Source organism: Salminus brasiliensis, chromosome 1 (genome assembly GCF_030463535.1).
Source record: "Salminus brasiliensis chromosome 1, fSalBra1.hap2, whole genome shotgun sequence".
Classification (NCBI taxonomy): domain Eukaryota; kingdom Metazoa; phylum Chordata; class Actinopteri; order Characiformes; family Bryconidae; genus Salminus; species Salminus brasiliensis.
Window position 1 is genome coordinate 86,370,846 of NC_132878.1, and position 19,223 is coordinate 86,390,068.

Sequence of the window (19,223 nt, forward strand, 5' to 3'; positions counted from 1 at the left end):
TGTTCTACCAGTTTCACACATAGCACCAACACTATATGTCCAAATGTCTGTGGACACCCCTTCTAATAAATGCATTTAGCTACTTTAAGTTGACGTAGATGTGCAAATGCACACACACAGCTTGTCTAGTACCTGTAGAGAAGTATTGCCAATAGAACAGGATTCTCTGGAGCAGATAAACATGAACCTACTGACCCCATTCCTAATGCCAGACAGGGGGCCAGAGGGGTATGAGGTTCCAGCATTGAGCTATAGAGCAGTGGAAACTACATTCTCTGGAATCATGGTGCTATATCCAATACTTCAGAGATGAGTTGGGGAGTTGGGGATGAGATCCATCATCCAACATCCTGACCTCTTTAACGTTCTTGGCACTGAATGCAATCAGACCCTCACAGCAGTGAGACAAAATCTAGTAGAAATCTCCCTGAACAGTAGAGACAGTTACTTCAACAAAAACAGGAAAACCTCTTTTTTAATACCCTTGATTTCAGAAGAAACAATCAATAAGCAGGTGTCCAAATACTTTCATTCATTTAGTCTGTATTATGGCTTCCTCCCTTGCCAGTTTGAACGCCAGATTGCACTTAAAATAGAACTACTGGTGTGAGTAGATTGCCACCCATCCTGTAAAGTACAGAATCATCCTTTATTTGGCACTTAAATGTTGCGTCCTGTATTGAACCAATTTCGTTCTGTATTCCTATGTATTCTGTATGTCCTGTATTTTTGTTCCATTAATGTCCAATACAGACGTGAGTGGGAGGAGGCACCTTGGCTGGACAGCATCAGTGGCGATGATTATAAGGCAAATTGTAAAATAGGCATAGCTTATTTTAGTAGACTATTGTCGAATGAATGATCATTTCTTTCATATTCAGTAGTACTAGCCAATATAAATATTATATATGGCCATTTAAAGATCAAATCATACTAATGGTTAACTATTTTATTTTAAATTTTAGTTATTAAATAAATACATTAGTTAAGAGAACATGTTTATTCTGTAATATAGATTTATATACACATTCCCTAGATTAAAAATGTTTGTAGTCGGGCCCGTGGTGGTCATGGCCCAGAGGAGCCGTGGTGGGCATCCCTTATTTTCATTTCTGAAAGGTGGTAACCCTAGGTGTGAGGTGAGTACTAAGGCTGTTATTACAGAGCTACCTGCAAGTCTCCAGGGCCTTGTGACTCTGGAGCCTTGGCAGAAGGTAACTAATCTGATGCAGCATCTGACTTGACTGGAACTACACAGCCCTTGCATTCTAACTAGGCATCTAATTGCTACCCCTGGCTAGTATATGTGTAATGGAGCTCAACTCAAGACAGAGGCTCAAAGGCTACCTAACTGGCTTATGGCCTATGCTGTGTTTAAGTCAGCCAGCTGCAGTTTACCTTTATGACAGCCATGAGCTCCAAGGCTTGGTTTTTCTTCTAGCTCCCAAGCCATAGAGCAGAGGCTCATTTTTTTTCAGAAGAACTCCCATGCCATCAAGCATAGCTGCAAGCATGCCCCTCGAATGTGTTTCCTGACTTGGTATGGCTTATGTAACGCAGACCTTGCACATAAATTCCACAGGCCTTGAGTCTAGAAATGCATCAGCAACAACTACTATATCTAGATCTAAAAATAGGCTCATTTCTGTGTAAGATTTGTCATCAAGCAAGGTCCAATAATTTACTGCATTTGGGTTCTGGCTCTTCTGATATCACCCTGACTAGAAAGACCTACTGAAGCAATCCCCCTGAGAGTGATGCTTTCTCCTTGGCTGCAACATGCTCGCTTTTTAGGGAAGTTTCTGGTGCATGTGATTGACTGTCATATGCTTCGATGATTGCCTCTACTATATTCTCCCACCAGGATTTTAAGACCTCGGAAGTTATCCCATCTTGCAAGGATTATGTGAAGAAGCTCATCCTTTCAGGCAGAGCAGACAGCATACACAGAATTGCATTGTTAGTGCCTGGAGGGCCCCTAAGAAGGCACTCGCTTCTAATCGGCACTGCCTGGTGGTGCAAATACACAGATGATATCCTAGACCTATAACAGCTAAAGTAGGGGCACACTTTGAGCTCCTGCTTTCATTCGCTGTTCACACTGAGGCATTATTGTATATTTCTCAAGACTGTGGCAAGCTTTTAGCTTCTCGGTTTCATGGCCATTGCCAAGAACGACTAGCTGAGTCTCCTCTCCCTCAGGCCTGTATATGAGTGCTCTGAGATGTCTCCCCCCCAAGGAAAGTACCCAGGGCATGATCATATTATATGGCATGCCTCCGGAGTTGATTCCCTCGAGCAAGAAGGTGATAACGACCAGTCCTTCACTGTCAGATGGGACATAGTTTGGCACCACAAGGAATGAGTGGTAACTGGCCCAACCCTGTGGCCTTAAGAGACATCAATCAGCTGTACTTACTCACTTCTCGCTGCCACTGAGTCACTTCTTGCCAGTTCTGAGATGCCACCATGAGAAGATAAGGTCAGACAACATGGTTACAATTTTTCACATAAATCATCAAGGGATTGTGAAGCTTATAGCTCATGTGTAGCTGTTGAAATTACAAACCACTAAGCTGCTATTTTCAAAATTATGTTGGCTTAAAAAAAAATACTCGGGATACAATGTTCTGATGCTATAATATGATTACAACACAATTCAGACTGGCAGAGTGAAATGACAGCTTTGTGCTCAAGCATCAAAGATTTACAAAAATTACAGAGAGGTAAAATATTATTAAGAGTGTCAAAAACATGAAGTGCAAGAACAAAGCATGGACTCTTAATTTTGTGTATTTTTATGTGTTTTGTTGTTCTGGGATTCTCAAACAACCAACATTTGTTTCTTGCTAAATATGTTTGGAATTACTTATAAAAGAATCTTTTTTATATACCCCTCTTGCATAATAGTTGAATCAGATGCTAAAAAGTCAGGTGAATTCATTCAATACAGTTCTATTTTATTTAAAGTTCCATTTTTACTTTATTGATCACAAAGAGTTTCATCAAGTTAGAAGGACACCTACCAACAGTAGGTACTCAGAGTAACAGATTTAACCCTGTTCAGTCTTCATCCAGTATACAGACAGGAATTTGTACATCATCACACTCACATTCTCTGTCGACTCTGCCTTTCATTGACTGGTCAAGGACTTAATTTCTTTATTAGCTTGTTAAAAAGTCCCTGAGATTTTGGCTGCTGACAAAGACACTCGACCTCTCTGTGACTGATAAAAAAAAAGTCCTTATAATTCCACATAAGTAACTAAAATGTCTTAATGCAAATTTGTTTGTAGATGTGTAGTGTTGCAAAAAATAATAATATTAAAAATGGAAAGCTATTTGCACATTTCAACATTTTGAACTAGAACTCCATCTCCAACCATCTTTAACTAGCTGGACATTGAAGATGGTGCATCTTACAATGGTCAGTATTACTAATTACTAATTATATTTTGGCTTGTTTCATACTACACGTATCTTCTCATGTCTGTGTAGGACAGTCTAGGAAGCTGAACAGTCTGGACAATCAATCAAGGCACCTTTTCAAGTGTGCTGAATACAAACCTCGTTCATGTTCCAGAATATCCAAATGTGGAGTTTAAAGACAATTCAAATGTTTAAAATTATTATGTGTGTTATTATTTTTATTGTTTCCATACGCGCGCGCACACACACACATATATAATATATACAAAAAGAGTTTTCACTGTAAAAATATACAAAAAAGTAGCAAGGATTTCTCATTCTGAAGAAAGTGGTTGAGATCTCCTCAGCATCATATCCACCACCAAAAAAAAAATATTTTAACAGCAAGAGCATCCTTAATTTGGTATAATAAAGGTGCCAGAAAAGGTTCTTTGCTTGATGTGTTGTAGGCATCATTTCAGATGCCCTTTAAAAAAAGGCTTTCAGGTGGGCTCTTTTGAGAACCTCTGTGAAATTATTGTGAAGAACCTTACAACTAATATAAAAGCTCCAGACAGAAGCCTTGAATTGGTATCAAACCAATTCACTTTTATATGATGTGCAGGTTCTTTAAACCAGATACATATCTTTAGGAAACCAAAGGTGGTTCTCTTGTGGCATCACTCCAAGAACCTTTGGTGGCCCTTTTTTGTGGAATGTATTATACTTCTGTCCTCTGTGTCGACCACATGGGAATGGGCTCCTCTTTTGAGCCTTGATTAAACCATTGACATGCTCTTTATGGGTCTGGATCTGGATTTCTGGAGATCTGCTTTGTGACTAGATATATTCATTTAAAAAGAAAGTGCCATAATACTAGGATGTGGGGAGGAAGTGCCATCAACCCACCCCTGAGAGCAGGGGTGTCATAGTGGGGTGAAAAGTGGGACTGAGTTACCAGGGCTCCAAGTGGAAGGAATCTTGAATTTTATTTCCCTTCAAATATTAATATCATTTAAAAATCATAATAAATGTTGCTAAAGAATGTAAATGTAATGTTTTGGCTACATACATCAGTTGATTGATGGGTTTAAATGTGTGTCCTAGCCCACATATAGTGCCTGAGGACAGCCACCCTCACCCCTTCTGCTGAAGCGACAGTGCGCATTGTATCTGTGCTATGGAAGATGATGCCCATCAAGGCTAAATTCAGTTTTCAGAAAAGAAAAGTAACTGCTAGCAAACTTCTTTCCTAAGCAAGGCGAGTCCATATGTAAATAGCCTACATTAAATTAATTCCTGTGGTTATAAAACGCTTCAATACCACCATGATTGGAATAACTGGACTGGTAGTAAGCCCTTGTTGTTGGATACTTTCAGCGTCGTTAACTGCTTAGCCTGGTGAACCAGCTGCTTACAGGTGGCCGAGGGGGCCCATTGGCACTGCTTATGCTAGGGCCCTGAATTTGGTGCTACGCCCCTGCCTCAGAGAGCAAGTTCTGTCTCGAACTGTGGCTGCATGACCCGTGATTTGAAACGCCTCAGTCCACTGGACCACTCAGAGCCCTTTCTTTTAGTTTGAATGAATGCTGATATTGCTCCCTCGGTCTGAGTCTAACACCAAGATAGTAAACAACAGTGACTGTTACTTTCACAGCAGTTGTGTCAATCCTTATGAAGGGTGCCAGTGAATGATGGCAGGACTGCCTCAGAGAGATAAGGTACGTCTCAAATCTAACCTGTTCAAATGTGCTAACAGTTTTATTATAGAACAGCGATAATGTGTGAAACCGGTGTACCTTCTCCTACACTGCAAGACTAAACTCTCTGACGCATTCATACGGTAACCTTCCTGCTGACTTACAAGTTACATAACATGCATGCTTGCCTTTCAACATAGCCCACCCCCCCCACACACACACAAACACGCAGACTCACCTTCTGCTACATACATGCAGACACCCACAGTTTCTGTAGAGAACATGCTGAACTGTCACATTTCTATCTGTAAATAACGCACAAACAATCGCACAGGAGCGCAGAGATGGACCAAGGTGGAACGTCTGCAGCCTGTGTGGACCAGTGAGGAACCAAATACCGCAAAAGTACAAGATTAGGGGATTACAAGACAAGACAGGTTACTAAACTAGACACACTAGTTAAAGCAGGGCCAGGGTATGAGCAATGTGAAGAGACTTTTTCCCTCTGAAGCAAAGAACTCCTGCTGTTGACATGCTTTCTGTTATCAACAAGGGGCGGGAGAGGGGAGATTGTTGTGCATTAGTCATTACATAACGCCGTATAAATCATTTGATGTCAATTTCAGTAATATTCAGGTTCACTGACCTATCTGAATGTGCCATACTTGTTTTATGATGGATACCGAGCCTTATAACACTTATGACACCCTATTTACACCTTCCAAGAAAACCATTACACTGACCTGTCCCCATGCCAGAGAGACAGAGAGAGATACAAGGTGACAAGAGTCTATATTTGACTGGAGGTTAAAGTACAGTCAGCGCAGATTTGTGTCTAAATCAGAAAGACGATACCCAGTTATACTCACACACTTGCATTCAAATCTATCAAATTACACTATGCCTTTCTCATTGGATGACTTTGCAACCAATCAAAGTTACATAAAATACAAGCATGGTCATTTGGCCCCACCCTTTTTTCCGTACCCATACTGGGCTTGCCCCTTACAGAGCCCTTTGGCCTCATTGGCCTACATACAGTTGTGGCTGGAAGTTTACATTCACTCATCATAGCAATACTGCACAGCAACAATCATTTTTAGTAAAAAAGAAAAACTGGAATTACTGGGTTTTCTCCTAATACACTATATGGACAAAAGTATTGGGACACCTGCTTATTGATTGTTTCTTACAAAATCAAGGGTATTATAAAAAGTGTATCCTGCATTTTTTGGAATAATTGTCTCTATTGTCCAAGGAAGGCTTTCTGCTAGATTTAGGAGCACTGCTGTGAAGATCTGATCACATTCAACAACAAGAGTATTAGTGAGGTCACCACCCCACCTCATCCCAAAAGTACTGGGATGGAGCGCTATCATTTCAGAGAACACGGTTCCACAGTGACCCTGGAATTCCAGCGGTTTCCAGTTAATTGCAGGCCTGTACCTTGGTGGATATTGGGTTGTTCTTGACCATTTGAACCAATTTTCTCTAAGCTGAGGGTGACAGTTTGGATCTTTCTTCCAGGCCTTGGCAAAGTGGTTGCTAACTAGTACTCATTGACAATCACTTGAACTGATATTCTTGGAAATGGCTCCAAGAGACCTGCACTGAGCTTCTTGGACTTTTTCACTGTGTTGTTCAAAACAATACTGTGTGTCGGTCAATACAGTGAGTGCTGTCAATCAAACCTGTTTTAGGTGGGCAAAAAGAAGCTAGCAGCTGTAGTCAATCAGCCTTGGCAATGGCAAATAAATATGTTTCAGCATCACTATAATAATAATCTATGTGGGCATATGTTGATTTTAGAAAAGCCCAAAAATGAAAGATAATACACCAATTTATTATTATTATTATTATTATTCATAAATATGTATGTATGCACTCATTCTGTTCCAGAAAAACAGCACAAAAAATGACTAAAGTTCAATACTATCATGACATTCAGGTCGATTAAGAGTGTATGCAAACCTTATAGGTTATCTTACACACTTAATTTATTATTCTGTACAAATTTCTTGGTAAGACAATATGAAGAACCAATAGGAAACGTGAGGTGAGGTTTTGCACTTAGCATGAGTGGCGCTGCAGTACCACCTCTGGCCTACAGGGGCGCCATTAATCTACGTCTTAAGACCTAACGACAGCACAGTAACTAAAGTTGAATATAAAACTTGTCACATTTTAAACATACAAATAACATAAAGAAAGATAAATCCATTCATGGCTAAAACAAATAGCCTCATAGTAAATAGCTTTAAGATTTAGCTTGAACATTTGTGCTGAGGACTGTCACTTAAGCCACCAGTTAAGCCATGAAGATTGGGAAAACAAATTCCTTGCTGGTATTTCAACACAAAGCAGGACATCTCACTGTAGTTACTGCTGCCCGTGTTATCTTCAGGAACGCGGGGGTGTATTTTTATTGACTCAAGGGCGGCAGCGCCCTGACTGCTCGGGCACACGCACCTGTGCGCGTCCCCGCCGACACTCCCCGTTTGTCGTAGCGAGAAAGGACCAAAACTGCGTGAAACGTCGAGGCAGACAGAGTTCCCACGTGTAGCAGAGGTGTCAGTAGGTTAGCGGACTGCGGGGAAAGCTGTAGCTACAGACCACACGCGCGGTGTCGAGAGGTGAACGGCTGCAAACGCGAGCGACATCAATGAACTGAGCGAGCGGGAGCGCGCCTGGTCCGTCGCGACGACGAAGCTGAACTCCCGAACTCCCGAAGAAGCCCGAAGGAGCCCGAAAGTTTTCCCGGAAGTTTACCGACACCTGCGGCCGTGGTTGCTGTAACATGGAGCTGGTTCAGCTTTCAACGCCGCAATAACATCAAGAGTGAAGCCAACGGTGGACTTCAGCCTCAGGTAACGAGCTAGCTGGCTAACTAGATAACTAGATATCTTCGTTCCCCCCAGTCCAAACCGAACCGAGCCAAACCAGACCGCCCCGACCCCCGTACGCCCACTGTAGCCTTGAACTCTTCAACTTCACAGCCGAGCCCTAGCTTGGTCCTCTCCTTGAAGGCTGATAGATAGCTATATACAAATAATGGCGTCTGTCGGACCGAGTTAAGTTGGACTGTTCTGGTCGGGACGTTTTTAACGGACACGAGGAGCTAAGCCCGTGTGTTTACCCCCGCGGGTACACGCAGCCAGCGCGCACACGTATTACCCTAGCCGTGAAATGCTAGCCTAGGAGAAGTGTCCAGCCCTGGGCTGCTGTTGGATCCTGAACGTTTGACAGCTTTTTACAAACTTTACAGAGCCCAATGTGAACTTCAGTGGCAAGTTAGCTAGGATAGCTATATCTATCAGACTGGATTTGAGCTCTCTGAAAACGAAAGCTGTCTGCAGGGCTTCCAGTCTACTGTACTCCTCTCTGTCCTGGGATAGCTTAGGCTTAGACTCTTACTCTGTAATGTATTGTGAAACCTCAAATCTACTGTACATGTTCCACTTTTAACTTCACTAGCTGTTTTTAGGTGTGATTTTAAACAGCATGGGTCACCATAATCCTTAAAATCATCTATTGTTGATCATCCTGAGGTCTTAAACATTCAGCCCTATGAAATTTATGGGATTTGTCTGATGATGTTATCCACAGCGACTTCCAGGTTCCACAGGTAGGTGAATGCAGTGTTCGGAGTCTTGCCCAGGGATTCTCATGGTTGTAGTGCTGCGCAGTGCAGTGTGGTGGGATTTCCCAGCCAGGGAATCGAACCGTAGTCTACAACAATGGAGCAGTGGTGGCTCAGCGGTTAGGGCGCTGGGCTATCGATAACAGGGTTGTGGGTTCGATTCCCGGACTTGGCAAGCTGCCACTGTTGGGCCCTTGAGCAAGGCCCTTTACCCTCTCTGCTCCCCGGGCGCTGGAGTTGGCTGCCCACCGCTCTGGGTGTGTGTACTCACTGCCCCTAGTTCACTAGTGTGTGAGTGTGTGTTCACTACCACAGATGGGTTAAATGCGGATGGCACGGATTTGCCATCCGTGACAAATACGTGCACCTTTACCTTTACCTTATAAAGGAAGGCACTGTGGATCCCACTATGCTCTACTAACCACCAACCTCAGTGAGTACAGTCTGTTAAATGCCCTGTTTAAACTTGCTGGATTTACATTATGTCCAAATGTTCCAGTCTCCCAAGAGGTAGGCGGTCATATTTACATCATATTTACCTTGTCGTAGTTGAGTAATGAGCGTTGGAGAAGTGACGTACCGTAAAAATATAGAACTGTTGTCTCGTAGTTGAAAGACAAGTCAAACTTAAACAGAGTTGTCAAATAGGGCTACATGATATTGTAAAAATATCATTACAGTATTGTTTTTCATGCATTGTATATTGTGATCTTTATTAAATACACAGATTAGATTTCACCAGATTTAACCAGATTTCACCCAAAGTCACCAGATGTCAATGATCATGTCATGAGATTCATAATACACTCCAAGTGTATCCAAGTGTGACTATTGCGCATGCACACATTGCGACAGCCCTATTGTAAAACATACCAATTACTGTTATATAACAGTCATGTTACATTTATGCCCCCTAAATTGGCGTTTTGAAACCTAAAGCAGCAATCCTGTAAAACGTATTGGCCACCTCAAGAGAATGTGATGTGTTTGATACAACGGTTTTCTGAGACATGCAGCAAATCACCACTAGACCACCAGTGTCTTTGCGAACCAGGCCTTGCTGGCACTGTTTTTCCTGTGCCAGTATCTCAGACTCAGCGAGTGAGAATGTAAGGCCTGTAGAAGCAAACACGTGTCCATTTTAGGCTAAAAGCTAGCCTTAGCTGACCGGCTTTTACTGTCTCTTCAGCATCCCATCCCTCAAAAACAAACTGGACTACCTCTGACTACAGCTTAAAGCTGACCGCACATCAGAAGAGGAACTCAGAAGTGCTGCATGGGGAAGCCAAACTCAGTTAAGTGAGTGGGTGCAAGGCGGGTGCTAGATGGGCGTTAGATTAAAAGCTAACCCAGCTAGAGTTTCTTTAGCTAGCTAATCACACTCTGCACCAAAAGGACAGCAACACTATCTGGTAAGACCAGGGAAAATTACATGACCACATATACACTGTCTCTGTTAACCTAGAGCTGGAAATCGTCTTCTTAGAGGTGTCTAGCTGGAATTTTACCCTGTTGGGTAGTTCTTGGCTTTTGGTTTTTGGAAATTTCCTCCAAATGGGACCATGGTGATGTTCCAACAATTAGAGCTGTTGAGTTTTTTTTTTCTGTTAATTTGGATATTTGACCACTGTTCTTGGCAGAACTGGTTAAACTAAAGTTCAGTTAAATTAGTTGGTACAAACCCAACCTTTAAGCACAGTTCACATATTTAATATGGGTTGAGGTGGGTTGGGACGGCCATTCCAAAAATCTTACTGTTACCCTTTATCCCTTCCGCAACCACCTTTGATGTGTGTTATTGAAGTTTGAATCATCTAGCTGATGGTTTGAGGTTTTGGGGGTGTGTTGGCTGGTTAGTCAGTAAGTACATAAATAATAGATACAGCAGTCAGCCATAACTTTGGTTATGGCTACCTGACTAATATTAAGTAAGTCCCCCGCCACAACAGATCTAACCATCCAAGGTATGGACTCAACAAGACCTCTGAAACTGAGCAACGGATTCAGTCTTGTAAGTTGTGAGGTGGGGCCTTGATGAATATGCAGCATTGAGTCTTAGATGCCCATGATCCTGTTGCTGGTTCACAGGTTGACCTTTCTGGTGATGTCCTGCCTGATGTCCTTGTGTTCTGACCCAGTCATCTAGCCATCACAATATGGTCCTTGTCAAAGTGGCTTAGTTTCTCATGTTTGTCCATTTAACCTGTTTTTGAGACCTCACCTTCAAGAACTGACTGTTCACCTGCTGCCTAATATAGCCACCCATTGACAGAGGCCACTGTAGATGAAATAATCATGATTTTCACTTCACCTGTCAGTGGTGTTAATGTTATGGCTCATTGATGGATGCAGTATTACACAGTCACAAGGAATTGAACTAACTACAGTAATGTATGATTCATTTCACATTCAGAGTTTGAAACCAGTCATGGATGTAAAAGTATGGTCTTGACTAGCCTCAGCACAGCCTGTCTTACTTTCACTGTGAGTGTTTAACTGCTTGCTGATTAAATAGGGATTTAATGATGATACAGTTATGTTTGTCTTGGAGGAGAGAGCAATGAGACATGAGGAGGAGAGTGGGGAGGACTGCTGTATGATTAGTTCAGCAAAAGAATTTTTACACAGTTTACCTTTTAGCCGGTCACTCAAGCCATGTTTGTTGTGAGTAGATTGCGTTTCCTGGGAACTGAAAGTCTAATGTGAACAACAAGTTATGGGAGCATCCAGCTTAAACGTTTGGTGTATTTGGTTAAAACTGTGTGAATAATTTTACTTCATAAATTACTTTATAGGAAAATGTACTATGTCCCTTTGTTCTAGGGAATACGGATGCACATTGTCCGTGGTGGGTGTGAACTTGAGTCTTTCCTCATGATTCCCTGGTGAACCACTAATGCCGTTTACAGGGTAGTGTTGACCATGATTTGCAGCTGAGTTGAATGAGTGGAGTTTTGCATTGTAGTGGGGGCAGAAAGGGAAATATTGGTTTCCCTGGGTATCATGGGCAGCCAACTAAGCTAATTTGTCATCTCCCACAAATAAGAGGAAATACTGCCTCAGCTTGGTGGGCGTGTTAACACAGTGGGTCATATTAAGGCATTCTGAGACCCTGGGCTGTCTCTTTTCCTGAATCTTAAAATACCAGTTTCAGAGTCATGTAAATGTGTAGTTTAGATTTGCGGCTCTCTCATTGCCAGTCTGGGCCAGATCGCTGCTACTTCACTATGTAACTTGGTTGGAGCTGCGTTAGACCTCTCGCGAGAACTGCATAATGCTGCATGTTTGTGTAAAATCCTTTACTACTACTTTGCTGTGTAAGCTGCATGCTTTTTTGACCATGTTTACACCTGGTCACTTCATTATCTTATGTATCAGGATTATATCTGCATAAGGCCAAGCCACATAAAAATGCAGGTGTTTAAAACAGATACAAGTCTGATCCTACCAGTTCAGGAGGTGGCCGGAAACACATTAGTGTCACGTTATAGCAGTGTTGGCGCATGCGTCCCTCCAAGACCGTTCGACAACCAGTGATAATGGCTGTGTGAAGAGAGAATTTGCATGTGGCATCCTACATAGCGATCAGATTTCAGTCTGACTAACTGGACATACATTTGATTACCAAGTATAAATGCATGCAGATAAAATCATACAAGGATACAATTCAGATACTAGTCACATAATGTGACCAGCTATAAATGTTTTTTTTTGTTGTTGTTGTTTTTTTTCCCCAACTTTAAGCTGCTGGTTCTGTGTCTCTCAGCTTTCAACAAATGCACGTGATCAGCTGTTCTTGAGGGGGGACTCGAGGCGAGATTTCTGTGTATGGCAGTGGTGTAAAAGTGAATTACACTCCCCAACTGTAGGGGAGCAACAAAAAAACAAAACCCAATGCTGATGTTATGCTTCTTTAACATCTTTAACAAAGCATAATGCTGCTTTGAACATTCTGAAATTGACAGTGGTTAGCTTGCTATTTCTGCACTGTCCGTAAGTCAGTGTAACATGCTCATTAAGTGATTAAGATGTACTGAAATTTAGTAAGTCTGGAGCCTCACTTACTCTTATAGATCTTTAGCATTTTGTTTTAGATGTAGATCCGATTTTGCTGTACTGTTTTAAGAAAGTACAAGGTCGAGCCAATGAAATGTCATTAGCTGCTAACCAGAGGTGTGATTAATGTGCAAGTTGAGCAGAAGTAGGAACAGTAGTGTTCAGTTTAGTCTATGTTAACAGTATCCAGCATAGATATTAAAGAACTATATGACCTTTTTCTGTCTCAGTACCCTTTCACAGTAGAGGTAATTGGGCCTATACGCCCATGGTATTTAATGCCTCACAGAAAGCCAATTATAAAACCATGAGATGGGTCAAATATGCCTTATGCCTGATAATCTGTCATGTTTTAGCTCAAACGTAATGTGTAAAATCCATTCCTGGTGGAGAAGTACATATAAACAAAACTGTACCTAAAAATTTTGGTATGTTTGTCACTGTTTACAATTACTAGCATTGCGCAAATCGTAGACTTTGTTAAACCTGGTCACCGAAGTTTTCACTACAGTTTACCCTTTCACATCCAACTACTTGTACTTCCACTTTAAATACAATCGGGTGGTCAGGCCTTCTTGTTTGTCGTTGTGAAATATATTTGAAGTTCATTCCATGAAATAATCCTGAGAAGTTAGATGTAGATACCTCAGTGGTGACTGATTAGTGTTGCTGTGCAAACTAGGCTAGCATCTACGGATGTAATGTCACAGCTGGGGGGGAAAAACAAGTGCAATAATCTAGTTTAGTTAAAGATTGAGACCTAATGAACTATGTCAAACCCATTTGTATGTCACAGACTGAAATTCTGTGAAGTAGTGCCCTGGGCTGCAACTCCTAATGTCCATCGGGTATTTTTGACCCTAATCATAGTGGGGCAGTAGGTTACTATCAGTATGTATGACACATGAGGTGTCATTCAAGAGGATTCCCTATTCCTCCAGGACAAGCTGTTTTGAATGCAGCTATTTTTAACAGCCACTCGTGTGCCGCTGATACTTGGACAGGCGTGCTTGATATCACTTCTCTAGAAGCAAGATTGAAGGTGACAAAATTCAGTGGAAATCAAACTCAACAGGACATGAGAACATGAGGTCTGTCTAATGTCAAAGATCACAGTACAAGATCCATTATGTGATAAATTACACAACGGTATGCCTTTTTGTTAATACTTCTGGAATGCTTGTGAAAAAAAGTGCAGATTGTGATATATATGTGTGTTAAGATATAAGATGTTGTATTGTGAGAGAGAAAAAAAAATCTCCACTCATCTCAGTTCAACAATCGCAGCAACAAACTGACCATTCATAATCCCAGTGTTTTAAAGTTGCCATAGAATGCAAACATTCAGTGGTTTACGTTGTTATTAGTATGTGATTTTGGTTGGGGTTAAAAAAAATGCAGATGCAGTTTTAAAAAATGTTTACCACCCTGTTATTTAGCATTTTTTATGGTGGGCTTGAAGAAAACAATTAATAAGCTCTGCTTTTATTGGTTCGGATCTACGTCACCGTGACTGCATATCTTAACCTAGCTTAGCCTCTTATAGTCAAGCATAGCTTTTAAAGCTTTTCGCTTGTAACATGAACTTTTTGTAATTATTCCTAATCTTACTGGATATTATTGGTGCACTTTCTCTGTCCAGTTGACACAGTGTGTAGTTAGCAAGACTGTGGTGCAGTTTTTTTTTTTTTTTTCATGAGAATTCAATAAAGGCCCGTTAGAGAAAAGTAATGCCAGTTTAAATAAACACTTTGACAGTATTGTAGTTCTCAGTAGTTTATTGGTTAAATGTCCAGGTATATTTCGGACCGCTTCTGGACAGTGGCCTGTCTACTTGTATCCTCCACTGTAGTGGGTTGTGGTAGACTTTTAACCAATCACCCAGCTAGCGTGGTATGCAAAGTTTGATGATGTATGTATGAATTATGAATTAGTGGTGCGTTCTATGAATGTTCTGTTGAGACAGTCCACCGCAGTTTGAGTTTGATAGCAGTAAATGTGCAAAAAGAGATTAGGATAATTTGCATTATGTGCTCCGTCCTCACAGTGAGTTTCTAGAGTAAGACTCATCCAAACAGATATGCAAAGCACAGTTGCATCCGGTGCTCAGTGCAGTTTCTTGCTGTCTCAATGAGTCTTTGCAGAACTTGGATGTGGACCGGTCAAAATTGCATGAAACGCAATCTGAGCTCTGGAAATGTGACTTCTAATTGTCTTTCTAGGCTACTTGTACTGGTTGCACCAGAAGAATGTGGACACCCATCTGTACGCCGACCAGCCATAATATTAGCTACACTGACTGAAAACTCAGCTGAATTGAAAAACATTGATTGCAGGTATTTGCTTGTGTTCAGCCACAGGAGCATTAGCAAGGGGGCAATAATGCCGAACCATGCAGGCCAGTCTAGTCCCTCCCTGCTAAACTTCATTTGCAAATCATTTATTTATGGGCTTTAATGCCCACAAACCTTACAGTTGTCACTATGTATTGAAACTGGTAGCCTTCTATTCACATCCGCTGGACTCCAATTTGTCCTAAACCAAATGGTGACGCATGTTTTGTCACTAGAGAAGGACATGTTTTCACTTCTCCAATGGCGATGTGCTTTACACTCTAGACAAGTTTGGAATTGCACATTGCAATCTTAGACTTGTGTGCTGCTGCTTGGCCAATGAAAACCGATCCATGAAGAACAAAGAGTTTTTGTTCTGACGTCACTTCTAGTGGTAATCAGCAGTGAGATTTGAAACCAAAGATGGGCGATTCATGGTTCTGTAAGCTTGTGTGGCCTGCTGCTTAATTCTGAGTTTTGTTTCTACTTTGCAGAATGTGACTGGGGCAGCTCTTGTGAGCAGGTTTCACTTCATTAAGTTTTAGTCAGTTACTTCATCCTCAGACTATAATGACCAAAAACCATCCAATTGAGAGATAAAAACACAAAAAGTGATGAGCATAAAAGGGAAAAAGTTTCAGGAATATAAACTTATGTGGAAACTGATTACCGCGAGGGCTTAGAGCCAGGGAAACGGTTTAATAGTGTACCTTTTTGTTCTAGCTTTTTAAATATGCACATGCCTGTTACGAGTATATACACTTTAGGGCTGTTCCTGGAGATCTTCCCACAGGTTTTGAGGAAATCCAACCTGATCCAACTAATCACTGCCTTGAGAGGTCTTTGATTGGCTGATTCAGGTGTGTAACGTTTGGGTTGTAGTTGAAACCTGCAGGAAGATAGTTGAGCACTGTTTTAGGGATTGTTTCTTATGGAATGAGTACGGGATCGTTATTGTACCAGCAACATGTATGCTGTTTGGAGCTTGATACGATATTGAGGTGAGGCACACTTTGGCGACAGCTTTATTAAATAAAAAAAAAAATCATCTTTTACAGCTGATGTCAAAAAAACGCTTTATAGTAATTAGAAATCTGCTGATAAGACAAAAGATTAGCAAAATATAAAACCCCCAGTGAGCAAATCAAACATGACTGTGGCAAGGAAAAACTCCCTCAGGGCTGGATGAAGAAACCTAGTGAAGAACCAATACTCAAAAGGCGGAGGAATCAACCTCTGGTCAGAACTACAAATACATTTTTGACTGTTGTATTGATATGGTCACAAGAGTGGTGGTAAGAACAATGAAAGTAATATGGTTAATAATAGTTATAAAATGATAATAATTATAGCAACAATTGGAAGGTTAATTCTTAGAGTCCATGTAAACTTCAGTGTAGTGGGTAGTGGAGGATGGGCAACTAGTCCAAGGCAGGGTATTTATTTAAATCTAAGCATTGAACATTATGGGCATATATGAATGTATATAATACATTTAATGTCAGTAATATCTGAAGGAAACCGATATATGGCTTTGCTCTGCTGTGTTTATCATTTTTTTCAGCTGAGCACTGGGCAGTCTCAGTTGACAGACAGGTATTTATTAGCCTAAGATGTTTGTGTAAGAAGAGTAAAGAGTAAGAGTACAACAACAGGTTACTCTTTTCTCTCTGTTCTGAAGCAAAACTCTACCAAAATAGGCTTTAGCTATGTGCTGCAAAATACAGTACTGCTTTCATGTTACATGTGATAACGTAGAACCCCTAGAACCAATAGGGAATGGACATTTTAGTTATTTTCAAAAATTGCTTCACAAATGGACCAGTCACTGAAATGAAATGAAGATTGAAGGCTTGTTTCCCAGTCCACCATGAGCTCCACTGCTGTGCAAATAAAAATGTGCGCACACACTTACTTTTGCACACTTGTAATTGCTTATGTGAGGACGCTCTGTACAAACAAAAAAGTTGTTCGGTGGTTCCTTAGTGAAGAAAGTGGTTCTGTATTGAAGACGTTTGGAAGACAAGCATCTAGATTTTTCTTTGTCCAGACTCTGTCCATCAAGGTTGTAGAAAAAAACCAAATGTGCTAATGCATATTGGCAATAGAATAGGCCTCTCTGGAGCAGGAAAATGTAAACTTGTTGGGTTTTAGCCCCCCAGCACTGAGCTGTGCAGCAGAGAAGCTGTTGTGATGGTGCTCTAGCCAATATGAGTAGGGATGAGTAGGGATGTCCTGATCAAGGTTTTTAGCCCTGTTCCAATTAGCCAATACAGGTCCATCTTTAGTGTTTCTATAAATAATGCAGCCCCACAACACTGTTTTAGTAACAGTTTCTTTAATCAGACGATCTAACCTGATTTGCTCTGTCTGATCGTTCAGCTCCCAGTTCCTTTAGAAATCTGCAGTCAAATCACTTATGAATGCACATTTCGGAGCTGAGTTTCCACCATAGTTTTGTTTCTAACCAGGCGTAATGCAGGAGTAAAGACGGGATGGGAGTAACGTTATATCTATCAGTGCTCTTTTTATAATACCCTGGATTTCCAAACCGTGAACGAGCAGGTGTACAAAAGACCTAATTCTTTTGTCCATTTAGTCCATCTCTGGATTCTAGCCACTTCACACTAGCTAGGGTTGTTTTCTGAGTGAACATCAAAGCTGTTGTCTCTCTGGCTGTGTCGTATACTACAGGAGGTCTGTTTGCTTGTTTTAGTTCTTCACTGACCTTGTTCCCATCTTTCTGGATGGCAAAATGTTTCACATTCCTGAGCTGTGCTGGGTGGGGAGGGGAGAACATAGAAAAACAGCGTAGAGGCATGTTAAGACTGAAAAGGATGTGTTAGTGTGCGTTAGGGCCGCATTTTATGGACAAAATGCATTGTCTAAGTTACGCTTTATATTGGTTATTAGTTATATTGGCTCTGTGACCCAGGTTTGCCTGGTGCTTGTATGTGCTGTAGGATTCTTGTAACAGATGAACTGTAGAGTAACTGTATTGCATGTGTTATGTAATTAGTCTGTTGTAGGACACCTCGTGATTATCCTCTAATAGAGTAATGGAAATGTGCATCCAGTATACTAATGCTTTGTTTCTGAAGTGTGTGGAATCACTGTACATATGCAGCTGGAGTAGTAGTAGTGTTTTAAAGCTCAGAGCTTAGGTCCCGAACACCAGGGGTCAAACTACTTTTTGATCATTTGAAGATCTTTCCTAGTGCATAACTCCAGGATAGGAGGGATATGGCTTCATAGCATAGTCATGGTAAAACACTGGGCTAAAACTTAAAATCAACACCAGCTGTTTGCTCTCTGCCAGTGGCAGACAGTACTCCGGTATGCACACTGCTAATAGGAAGTGAGTGGAGAAGCCTGTTCACATGGCATGTCATTGCTCTCTAACTTGAATACTTCTAGGTTACATAATACAGGATAAGAATGAAATCCTGCCCCTAATAGGATTGCCTCTTATCGTATCCTGTATTATTTCTCTTACACGAGTCTGAGGGCAATTACGTACCTTGTATTTGACATGCATACATCATAAGTATTTTTTGTTTTTTTCCATGCATATATGAACTCTAATACCTGATTGATTATATTTCCGTGTAAGCATAAATGAAGCTAAAGAACTTTAGTTGGTTACAGTTAAATCACAGGGACTAAAGTTTAATAGGAGAATTTTATTTGATGTTATTGATTATTTGTAATAACAACTTGCAAATTAAATCATACTAGCTTGAAATGAGATATTTTAAAAAGAGATATTTAATGACAATGTCACCTATTCTATTCTGTTCAGCACCACTTTAATGGTAAACCTTAGTACAAGCTAGACTGGCTGCATTCAGTTTAAGCCTGGCTGTGTTGGGTTGGGCAACATAACATTCATTTATCAAAAATGTGATAAATTTAGTTAATTGCAAAGCAAGTGAGCATAGTGTGGTTGTCGTCAGTGCTTAAAGAACAATAAGGCCAACTGTAAGACCAACTGCATGTTTCATTACAGAGAGTGTCATTAGTGCTGTTCAATTAGATGATGTGCAGCAGATTCTGATTCTTTTTGTCTGCTTGTTAAAAATATTG

The 19,223-nt window shown here is 41.0% G+C and overlaps 1 protein-coding gene across 1 annotated transcript in view; it reads left to right on the forward strand.

Moving 5' to 3' along the window:
- The first annotated feature begins 7,566 nt into the window (after positions 1 to 7,566).
- ptpn3 (protein tyrosine phosphatase non-receptor type 3) overlaps positions 7,567 to 19,223 on the forward strand; it is a 39,580-nt gene continuing 27,923 nt past the window's right edge. Inside the window, exon 1 of the mRNA XM_072691922.1 lies at positions 7,567 to 7,975. The gene's annotated coding sequence lies outside the window, so the exon portion shown is untranslated. The remainder of the gene's footprint in view (positions 7,976 to 19,223) is intronic.